Source organism: Papaver somniferum, unplaced genomic scaffold (assembly GCF_003573695.1).
Source record: "Papaver somniferum cultivar HN1 unplaced genomic scaffold, ASM357369v1 unplaced-scaffold_19, whole genome shotgun sequence".
Classification (NCBI taxonomy): Eukaryota; Viridiplantae; Streptophyta; class Magnoliopsida; order Ranunculales; family Papaveraceae; genus Papaver; species Papaver somniferum.
Window position 1 is genome coordinate 2,652,978 of NW_020628818.1, and position 12,738 is coordinate 2,665,715.

Consider the following 12,738-nt stretch of genomic DNA (forward strand, 5'->3'; position numbering starts at 1 on the left):
AAAAGGCGGGGGTCTAACAACCACACCCAATATTTCGTTTGGAAATCTGAATAGACAAACTCCAATATACTTTCAAGAGAATCAACTAGACATTTAGATTCAATCTATAAAAAGTATATCAAAGAGTTTTATATCTCTATCTCTTGATTCAATCCGCAATCAGCAAATAGGGATTTGCACGCCCGATTGAATAAAAGATGATTAACTTGAACGGTACCAAAGACCAATGTTCAAGTGTCAATCAATTCACTCAACAACCCTAAGGCCGGATACAAGAATTGATTGATCTTAACGTACAACCTGTGATATTTTTATTATATAAATAAAATATAATGCGGAAAAGAAATAACACAGACACCAGAATTTTGTTAACGAGGAAACCGCAAATGCAGAAAAACCCTGGGACCTAGTCCAGAATAAACACACATTGATTATAAGTTGTTACACCAATTTCCTACTACCTATTCAGAATAGATGTAATACCTGCTTCAGCACTTATCGAACTCCTAGCAGACTACTGATTCTCTTTAGGAACTCTTCACACAAATCTTCTAGCAGAACCCAAAGTTATCTTTAGAAGATACACCTACTCGATTGATACGATATGATATTTTATTTGCACAAAACACCGGTTTGATTTCCCTTTAGATATGAATCAAGGTTTTGGAAATCTTGTGTTTATTTTGATAAAAACAATTACTAGGTAAAAGTAATATCAAAACAAACTTGTAGACTAGGGATTATTATACTCTTCAAAAATAGGAAGAGAAACCTAATAACTCTACAACAAGAACAACTAGAATAAATCTAGAGATATCTTGTTTAAAACTTCTCGAGGATTTTTACGAGATGCATCAATAGAAGTTTTTCTTTCTATTCTCCGATTTCGACTAACAAGTGTTGGTATACGATCAGAAACTGAAATCTATCAAAACCTAGGGTTTATGATCAACAACTCTTGAATGGTTTTGTATCAGAAGAGAAAACCTTAGAATAGACAAGAGGTGAAAAACCTAGATTACAAGTTGTATAATCAATCACGAAGATTTAATAAAACTTGGCTTTGTGATCCCCAATACAAAGACTTTATCTCACTCTTGTTCACGAAGAACAGAAGACATGGAAACAACCTGCAAAGCTTACGCCTATTTTCCAAAAGGGATGAAAAACTTGTAAACTCACGAACCCTTTATTTATAATGAACAATAGTTTGGAAGCTAAGAAAAGATAGTTTCCTTTTTCAATACTCTCCTAAATATGGGAGTCTTTCCTAAGTTACAAATATTATGCATAAATAATTAATTAAATAATTAATTAACAAATATTTATTTATGTGAATAAATCACATTCTAACTTAAGCAGGAATTAAAAGTTATCACAAACACTTTAATATGGTAATGAAATATGTTTGGATTAATAGCCATCTTTCTTAGACAAGGAAACATCACCAACTTTACCAAAAATAGCTTTTAGTCACGTAATTGGGCCCAAGTCCATGAACTGTTACAAACATCCCATGAATTGTTTCATACTAACGAACATTAATAAATCACTCATAACTTCATCGTTATAACTCGGAATTGAGTGATTCTTGGCTCGTTGGATTCATAAGCTCATTCACTATAACATGAGATTCTTTATAATGATAAAGGTTTTTGTCTCCAAGGTCATGAATCAAATAACCTCAAGTATATATACACAAATGTACATTTACCGTCATTGGAACTGTTCCATAGAGTGAGCATTTATCTTGATAGATTAGAAAGGTAGAATTTAACAAGAATCCAAATGAAATCAATCAATTACCTTTGTTGATGAAGTACTTGTTGATGTCTTCTTGTAGTCTTCAATCTTCAATCTTCATCCCTTAAGAATAGTTTCGATTCAACTTCTTAGACCTAATCTAGTCCGAAACTATCTTTAATATGCTAAATCAAGAATGCATTTTGGAAACTAAAATTGACAACTAACTTGACATACCAACGCTAGTGGGTTCAACCTAGCAGTACTCTAACAATCTCCCCCTTTGTTAATTTTAGTGACAAAACCATTTTACATATGGCTTATACTTAAAAGAAAAATCGACAAGCTTGATTTCCTTGGTTCTTCAACTCTGCATGTGTTCATCATGTACTTGTTGAAGATCCATCATAGTATTATTACACAACATCAAAGTTTCATTGTATCACAACTTTGACAATAATACTATGGTGATATGTATCACTCCCCTTAGTCAATAATCCATATCACATGGAAACCACTCCCCCTAACATAATGATCTGAAAACCATATGTACTTGTAGTGTGAACTACATATTAATTATCCCCCTTTTTATCAATAAAATTGGCAAAGGTACAAGAACGGGATCATAATAAAATTTTCGAAAGAGACATTTCATGACTAAAAGAAAAAATACATACCAACTAATTTAGATGCAACCATAAAGCCGAAGCTAGATGCATTCATGAAGGAGTTTAAAGATACAAGATAACCCCTAAAATTCCACAGCCACACACCCCTCAAGATATGACCATTAATCACAAGTTCAAAAGAACTCTCCCCCATTAGATTTCATTCCCGAAAGAACAACAAGAGTGACCTTACTCCAGAGATAAGGATTTATATATTGGATTTTAGAAACCCCACAAGGAGATACGAACTAACAACCAATCATTGAAAGTCTCTCATGAGATCGAGTTACTAAACAATATAACTATCTCATGGTAATAACACATAATATGTAATCATGAAGATAAAGTATTGTGATCATCTTTTCTAAGATACAAACTTGTGTAAACAAGAATTGATATGCTTAGAAGGAAGAATAATCCTTTCCATAAGGATTTACACCAAGAATGGTTACCATAAGAGTATGAAAAAAGATTCTTTTACAATAAAAACCACCATCCAATAGTTTTGATTATTGCTTCTAACCTGTTATGCTTAAGAATTTTTAATCACAAATCAAGTTAGGTAATTAAGAATCATACGCGTGGTAATTAACCATATTCTTATTCACCATAACTAGTTCAAATGACTCAAATGAACTAGTTAGAGAGTTGTTCAATTGCAAGGAAATCTTATGTAACTACACAAGACACAATTGAAGCAAAAACGATTTGATTCACTCGAATCGGTTCATGAACTTTATAGCCACGGTTTGCAAAAGCATTCCTTAATCAATATAAATATGAGTTCAAGAATAATCGTTTTTAGATGTAACCTACTCAAGTTCGCGGAGTTAAGTTCCCGGAAGGAGTTCACAAACTCCAGCAGAAATTCTCGGGTTTGAGAACTTCGCCAGTTCGCGGACTGAGCTTGCTGAGTGAGTTTCCAAACTCCAGCAGATATTATCGGGTAAAAACTACCGCCAGTTCGCGGACTGAGTTCGCAAACTGTGCAAACAATTCCGGTTCTCTTGATCAATGAAGTTCGCAAACTTTGGTTCAAGGAATAGGACTTATACATATATGTGTTTCCACTATAATGCTTATATCCATCAATGGTTATATAATCTAAACTCTCATTTCAATCATTAAAACATTCTCAGAGAACATTATATAGTTGTTATTCACAAACCATTTTTCGTCAGAGCAATTTTCAAAGTGATTGAAAAATAACATGACTTTCGTTACTAGGTAAAGATGAACTTGGTTAAAGCGAAAGCTTACCAACACATATTTTGAGAAATATGTAAGCGAGTTATACTTAGATCGAAACAATAAATTGTTCCACATATTCAAAAATTACCCAACACAATATGTGCGCCCCAATTCTTTTGCAATCCTCACCGAATTTAGTACGGCTTCTTGGTGAGGATGCACTTTCAACACAATCAGGTTGTGTTGAGGTGAGCAAGATCTTTCTCACAACAGGTATTCGAAACAATATCAAACATGAAATCTAGGAATTTAACAACTTCCTTGAAACTTTCAATAAATGTTCCATACCTTTTTAAGATGTCATCCCTTGTCGAACTCTTGTCTGGGAGATCCTTCTGAATATTACTCATTGCTTTATTGATCTTCTTTGGTACCCATTTCTGAGCAGCTTTTGGAGCAACATATTTCTTTTTCTCCCCAATATAATTATGGAACTTCTTGGGGGGGGGGGGGGGGGAATACCAGAAAAACTGATATTATGAGACTCGGTTTTTCTCCAGTTTGGAACATCAGACCTTGTCATCTTAATAGAATAAGATCTGGTTTTATCTCGTTTAAGAAATCTGCAATTCCTTTGCAAGTGACCTGGTTTTCCACAATAAAAACAACGTTTACTAGAATGGAAAAGGTTATGTTTAGTATTACCTGAATATATGTGTGCTTGCTTTGGAATTTGACGGAATTTCCTCTTTTCGGCATCGACAGTTGGTAGAAATACTTTACTTTTGTCAACTGTGGAAGGTTTTGGTTGAGGATAATATTTAGCTTTGTCAAATTTTACCTCTTTGCAAATACTAGGAGCGTCTATTCCTTCATATCCCAATCCTCGTGTATCACGATGAATTCTACATGCTCCAAATATCGAGGTAAATTTATCTGAGCTGCTATTTCTAGACAAACTCTCTTTTAAGCTCGAGTTTTCTTCTTCCAAACTTTTGACCTTCTCAAGCGCAATAACTAGATCATTCTTGGATGATTCACATTGAAATTTGAGATCTTCTCGTTCCGAATCAAATAACAAGTTCATCTCAATGTTTTCCAAGTTATCTAGCTTTGCTTGAAAAATAATTTCCCGATCACGACCTTCGGAAATTTCTCCTTTAAGACTTCGTATTTCGTTGAGATAATCTCTTGCACCACTAGAATCAAATTGGTCTTGCAAGTCTTTATTTCGACTACGAAGTCTGTCATATTCAACTTTGTCACTGAAAATAGTGTCTTCAGCTTCCGAGAGTTTTTTATGACTTTCTTTAAGAAGGTTATTAGCAATTGGATCCACATGGAACACTTCTTCGTCAGAATCAGAATCACTATCCACAAAAATTTTTCCAGAAGCCAACGCAACCTCGCCAGCCAACTCTTGGGAATTATAAAATTCAGGTCCATCATCAAGAGTAGGTAAACCTGCTGCATATGCCGATTGTCTACGGATCCAGATAGGACATACTGAAGACAAGTGCCCGAAACCACGACAGTTATAGCATTGTAAATCATCCTTAGAAGATGTTACACTTTTAGAAAAACTCTTTTTCCTGTCTCTCAAGAATTTTCTAAATTTTCGTGGAGTAACATCTTTAGTATCTGGCGAACCAGATTTATCCTTAGAGGATTCAGAATTGTTTGCAGCTTCAACAGAAATCACCTCTTTTCTTGCGTGTTCATTATCAAAGATATTTAACTTTCCAGCAAGAGTATTTCTGGAGAGTGTAGAAAGATCGTTTCCTTCTTCAATGGCATGTTTCTTAGACTCGTATCTTGATGGTAGAGACCTGAGAATTTTGCACACAATATCTTTCTCCGGAATAGTTCTTCCTAACGCAAATGAGGAGTTAACTATTTGAGAAAATCTTTGGTTAAACTCATCAAAGGTTTCATCATCAGCATGCGAAGGTTTTCCCAGTCAGAAGCTAGATTTTGAAGCCTTGCTTCTTTCTCAGCGGCATTCCCTTCGAATACGGCTAAGATATCCCAAGAATATTTAGACTAATTACACGTAGTAACATGGTGTTGAAGATCTGGGGTAATGGCGTGGATGATCTCATTTAATCCTTCAGAATTTTGCTTTCCAACAAGAATCTCAAGATCATTATAATCACCAATATTCTTTTCAACAGTTACACCGTCTACTGTAACCAATAGAGGATCATAGCCATTAACAATACGAACCCATGATTGAAAATCTCACGCTTGAATGAAAGAATGCATTGCAATTTTCCACCATAAATAGTTCGTGCCATCGAAGACTGGCGGTACGTTTATAGAGATAACACCTCTGTCCATAGAATCAAATTGTTACAAAACAGACTTATGAGGTCTTAGCATGTTTGCCTGCTCTGATACCAATTGAAAAAGGCGGGGGTCTAACAACCACACCCAATATTTCGTTTGGAAATCTGAATAGACAAACTCCAATATACTTTCAAGAGAATCAACTAGACAGTTAGACTCAATCTATAAAAAGTATATCAAAGAGTTTTATATTTCTATCTCTTGATTCAATCCGCAATCATCAAATAGGGATTTGCGAGCCCGATTGAATATAAGATGATTAACTTGAACGGTACCAAAGACCAATGTTCAAGTGTCAATCAATTCACTCAACAACCCTAAGTCCGGATACAAGAAAAGGTTGATTTTAACGTACAACCTGTGATATTTCTCTTATATAAATAAAATATAATGCGGAAAAGAAATAACACAGACACCAGAATTTTGTTAACGAGGAAACCGCAAATGCAGAAAACCCCCGAGACCTAGTCCAGAATAAACACACACTGATTATAAGTTGTTACACCAATTTCCTACTACCTATTCGGACTAGATGTAATACCTGCTTCAACACTTATCGAACTCCTAGCAGAATACCGATTCTCTTTAGGAACTTTTCACACAAATCTTCTAGCAGAACCCAATGTTCTCTTTAGAAGATACACCAACTCGATTGATACGATTTGATTTTTTTTTTGCACAAAACACCGGTTTGATTTCCCTTTAGATATTAATCAAGGTTTTGGAAATCTTGTGTTTATTTTGATAAAAACAATTACTAGGTAAAAGTAATATCACAACAAACTTGTATATTAGGGATTATTATACTCTTCAAAAATAGGAAGAGAACCCTAATAACTCTACAACAAGAACAACTAGAATAAATCTATAGATATCTTGTTTAAAATTTCTCGAGGATTTTGACGAAATGCCTCAATAGAAGTTTTTCTTTCTAGTCTCCGATTTCGACTAACAAGTGTCGGTATACGATCGGAAACTGAAATCTATCAAAACCTAGGGTTTATGGTCAATAACTCTTGAATGGTTTTATATCAGAAGAGAAAACCTTAGAATAGACAAGAGGTGAAAAACCTAGATTACAAGTTGTATAATCAATCACGAATATTTAATACAACTTGGCTTTGTGATCCCCAATACAAAGACTTTATCTCACTCTTGTTCACGAAGAACAGAAGACATGGAAACAACCTGCAAAGCTTACGCCTATTTTCCAAAAGGGATGAAAAACTTGTAAACTCACGAACCCTTTATTTATAATGAACAATAGTTTGGAAGCTAAGAAAATCTAGTTTCCTTTTTCAAGACTCTCCTAAATATGGGAGTCTTTCCTAAGTTACAAATATTATGCATAAATAATTAATTAAATAATTAATTAGCAAATATTTATTTATGTGAATAAATCACATTCTAACTTAAGCAGGAATTAAAAGTTATCACAAACACTTTAATATGGTAGTCAAATATGTTTGGATTAATATACATCTTGCTTAGACAAGGAAACATCACCAACTTTACCAAAAATAGCTTTTAGTCACGTAATTGGGCCCAAGTCCATGAACTGTTACAAACAGCCCATGAATTGTTTCCTACTAACGAACTTTAATAAATCACTCATAACTTCATCGTTATAACTCGGAATTGATTGATTCTTGGATCATTGGATTCATAAGCTCATTCACTATAATGTAAGATTATTTATAAGAAGAAAGGTTATTGTCTCCAAGGTCATGAATCAAATAACCTCAAGTATATATACATAAATGTACATTTACCGTCATTGGAATTGTCCATAGAGTGAGCATTTATCTTGATAGATTAGAAAGGTAGAATTGAACAAGAATACAAATGAAATCAATTACATACCTTTGTTGATGAAGTACTTGTTGATGTCTTCTTGTAGTCTTCAATCTTCAATCTTCATCCCTTAAGAATAGCTTCGATTCAATTTCTTAGACCTAATCTAGTCCGAAACTATCTTTACTATGCTAAATCAAGAATGCATTTTGGAAACTAAAATTGACAACTAACTTAACATACCAACGCTAGTGGGTTCAACCGAGCAGTGCTTTAACAGAAACTGTCTAGTAATCAATGATAATGACTGTTCAATTTCATCATCAGAATTTTCTGCAATCTGTTCATTTGAATCATCCATCTGTCTATTCCTTTCCATTGAACCTTTTGGAATTTTTTCATCTTTAAAAGCAATTCCTTTGTTTTGAATAGACTGTGATTCACGATCAAAGATCTTTAGCTTTCCAACGAGTGTGCTTCGTGAGAGAGTTGAAAGATCATTTGCTTCTTTGATTGCCTGCTTCTTAGAATCGTATCTTAATGGCAACAATCTGAGAATTTTGCACACTATTTTTTTTCCTAGAGATAGTCTTCCCAAGAGAGAAGGAGGCATTTATTATCTCAAAGAGTTTAACATGAAACTCCTCAAAGGTGTCGTTGTCATTCATTCGAAGGTTTTCCCAATCGGACGTAAGAGTTTGAAGTCTAGCTTCTTTCTCTGAAGTGTTTCCTTCAAATACGATCTGAAGATTATCCCAAGCTTCTTTAGAAGTTTGACATGTTGATACATGATGTTGTAGATCACGGCTTACATCATGTATTGTAGCATTCAAACCATCTGAATTCTGCTTAGAAAGTTCCTTTTCTTCGTTTGAAAAATCTACTAGGCCTTTAAGTTCAGTATCCGAATTTTCTATCTTTGGAAGAATATAACCATCGACGACTAATAGCCATGTATTAAAGTCTCGTGATTGAAGAAAAGAGCGCATAGCATATTTCTACCAAGTTTGTTCCATCAAATCTTGGCGATACGTTAATTGAAGTCGATTCATGAGAACTCGAGTTCATTCTTATAGGATGGATCGCACCAAATACAGATTGTTAGATCTTTTCGTGTTTGCCTGCTCTGATACCAATTGAAAAGGCGAGGGTACCCAAATATACCTCAAGCTAAAACTTTTCGTTCCTGTAAGTCCTTTCTATAAAAGTGATTGTATATGGACAGAGTCGAGACAATACAACAAATCGGTTCACACTTCGTGTGATCGTCTATGGATACGAGATCGAGACAATACAACAACGAAGTATGTTTACTTGATACAAAGGTTCGGACTTAACCAAACACATTAGGATTTCTTATCAAGTAAATAGGAATTAACGTTTGTGTAAATTAAATTAATTATAATAAAACAATTATAATGCGGAAATATAAAGTAAATGACATAGCAATATTTTTTTAACGAGGAAATTACAAATGCAGAAAAACCCCTGGACCTAGTCCAGAATTGAATACTCTCAGGATTAAGCCGCTATACAAAATAAACCAACTTCGTATAGTTGAGACCAAGTAACTAAACCTATAGTTCACCTAGTTCCGTCTGTATTCCGACGCCTCCAACTTGTAAACAAGTCACGTACTTGGAACAATTCCTTTGGTTCGTGTCCCAAATAGTAAAGGAACAAAAAATATGTTTGGTATCAACTCTCTTCAACCAAGTGATATGAGTTGGACAAAGGCTCTTCTGTTTATCTTAACATAAACTCCTTCGTCAGGTCTTTAGATCTATCTTATGTTCAATCACCCAAGGTAATCGTTAAGATTTTGCAATCAATACCTTTAATCCGGAAACATATTGATGCCGATCTACACAACTAATCAATCCAATCTACCACAAGGATAAACCTATTATTAATTGGATCCTCTTTTACCGAAACAAGTATTGTTCACACCAAAGATTTATAAACCCAAGTCAGAAATATTCTATCTCTTCTTTGTCTTCAAATCTTCTTAGATCTTCAATAAACACCTGCATACAACTACTTGAATCTCTTGTGATCAATCACGCACAGAGTGGAGTCTGTTAACAATGGATTATCACAAGATCGTCTTTAGCACTAACAATAGTCTAAAGATCCCCGTCAAAACTACGAACTAGTTTGAGTGAATCTTATATCAGAAGAGAAGATTCTCAACCATAAACAAACTAGGTGCAATCAAAGTTCAACCATCGTTAGTCAACCAAATCAATCGAAAACAAAAGATAAACCGCAATTATCTAAGTTCCCACCAACGGTACTATTAGAGCTTCTTAATCCCAAAGAAGACTTTAAATTGAGAGGTCGTAAGAGATTTCGCCTAATTAGGTTACTCTCCTCTCCGAATAGGCGGCTTCACCAGCAACAGTACAACCGAGGAAGTTTACTGTCACGAAGGATTAGTTTACTAGAAATGCAAACTTCAAGTATTTATAGACAAGGAAGTTTGCACACCAAGGAATTTACAAAACTGAAAATATTCTCAAGATATTCAATAATAATTTCCAGATTCGGTTTTCATAATTCCTGAGAATGTTCTGTCCAAAATATTGATCTAAAATCTCCTTGAAAAATCTTTAATTAGTAAATGCATATTACTAATTCTTATTTTCCATATATAATTGAAAAACTTAAATAAAAAGATTCTTAACTTATTTAATTTCGATCCTGGGATTTACTTCCTTCTTAGCTGTTAAGGAATATCTTTGAACAATAAAAATATACGCATTAATGCACGTGTTCAAAGTGTGTCGACATCCTTTCTTTGTAAGTCCTCTTTCATACTTACTTACTTGAAACTGATTTACCATACTTCCAAACAAGTTTAGAATTAGTTCATCTGACTTTCAAGAACTATGTGATTGATCAAGTAACACTCAATCACAAATCATGGGTTTAACGGTTCTACCTCCATGTGAGTACTGTGCATAGTCACACTAGCTTTCCAAACTTTGGTTGACTAGGTACTAGGATCGGTTCCCCACATATATATGGTATCTAACTCATATGTGTTGCACATGTCCATAGGATCGGTTCCCCCTTTTGCTTCACCTCATACAAGGATCGATTCCTCTTTGTATGTGTTGCACCTCTTCCTAGGATCGGTTCCCCTTTACCCAGATTCGGCCTTACACAGACAAACTCGATCATACCATCAGATGATTACTTAAGTCGGTTTCACTAATAAAAGTCATACCAATACATAATCCAGGCCTCATGTGAATAGTTTTACCAATAACACAAACAAGTCATGAGCGGTTATACTAATCACACATATTGGTCGTTCATAAGATATGCAATGAAGAACAGCCCCAATAAAGCCTGGCGATTTCCTTTTAGGTTCACAACACAAGATCATGCACTTCCTTAAAACACATGTAAAAACATTGTTTCCTAGGATGAAATCCTCACCTTATACCCATACGTAATCACAATAGCATTCATACGATTATGTTGATGTCTTATCTACAAAGTTTAATGGTTAAGCAATAAACCTCGTATTGTATTCCTTAATACTATGTCTATCTAGAGTGTTCATGCTTCGCGGTTTTGCTTTCAGTATGAACGACTTGAAAGAAACGTTAGGGAATGAAACAGTTCAATTCAAATATCACTAACCTCAAGTGGAAGGATGATGTTGTGGTTGTATCTCCTTACTTCTTCACTTCTACAAGTCTTCGCAATACTTGTAATGTCTCATATCCTAATACTTTCAAGCTAAGCTATACGAAGTTGACTCTAGTACATTTAATCAAGCGACTCTTAAATGAGTTTTTGTTCACTAAAATATGACAACCAAACTTGACATACCAATGCTTGGTGGGTTCAACCGAGCTATGCACTAACAAAAGGTGTTCCTTATTGCATCTGGTTGGCGTGATTCTTGTGGTAGCCGCTCCGTTAGTATCTTGAGGAAAGTAAGTACCTATTTCTGGGTTGAATCCATGTCTGTCTGAGCCTTAACAATAACTTCTTGTCGCTCCATCAAATCAGCAACGGTCACAGGGGGTCGGCCTCCTATGGTTCCTCCGGCCTCTCGTCCCGATGGTGGATTGGCATCGTCTCTGGTGACAACTGGGGGTGTCACACTTGAAGACATATTGGGGGTGGCGGCAGCGAATCCGGCTCTGGTGATTGGAGGTGTAACGCCTGAAAGAACGCTTCCTGCGCCGCTGGTGTTGATCATGCTGACAGGTGGTACATTGATCTCACTGGAAGGAACGTTGATACCAAGGAAGTTTTCAACGACGTTGGCCTCAGGGTTTGTTGCTGACCCGGATCTGAGCTCTACCATCTTGAAATTGGGATTGGAAAATGAAGTTAAGATTGTAATTTGATATTGCAACCGAGGTATTAACCTCCCACTGTGGTCGCCAATTGTTTATGGGTAAAAACTGTTTTTGCTGGTTTTGGTAAATTTGGGTGTGTGGATGAGAAACGAGCCTAAACCTTAAACAAATGCACTGCAAGGGAGTACTTTAGATTCTAGAGATCAATATGTACAATCCTGTCTTAAACCAAGAAATGGCCGTTCCAGTCTTGCTTCGGTCACAAAGTGAAGGAGAAGGGTTGGTCTTAGGGAGGTAAGCGAAGAAGGTGTTGATACCAGAATAGTTAATTCTGAAGATGTGGCTATTTTATGACCTGTATCAGAATATGGAACTGGCTTACGGAATGTAAGCTATTAGTTCTTTTGTGTTTTTCTGGATACTGTGTTGTTGTTAACCAAAACTTGTTGTTTGGTTGAAATAGGAAAAACCTATTTATACAAGTCACATTGAACGCACCCTGATCTCGTAGAAAGCGGGAATGATTGAGTGATGAAGAAGTGGGGTTATGTGTAAATGCCAGAAACCACGTTCCCAGTATGAAAGGGGATGGTTAGTTTACACCCACTACTTCTTGCCGCCACTAACTGCCCTGCTTTCTGACACTTTCTTATAATGGGCACATTGTA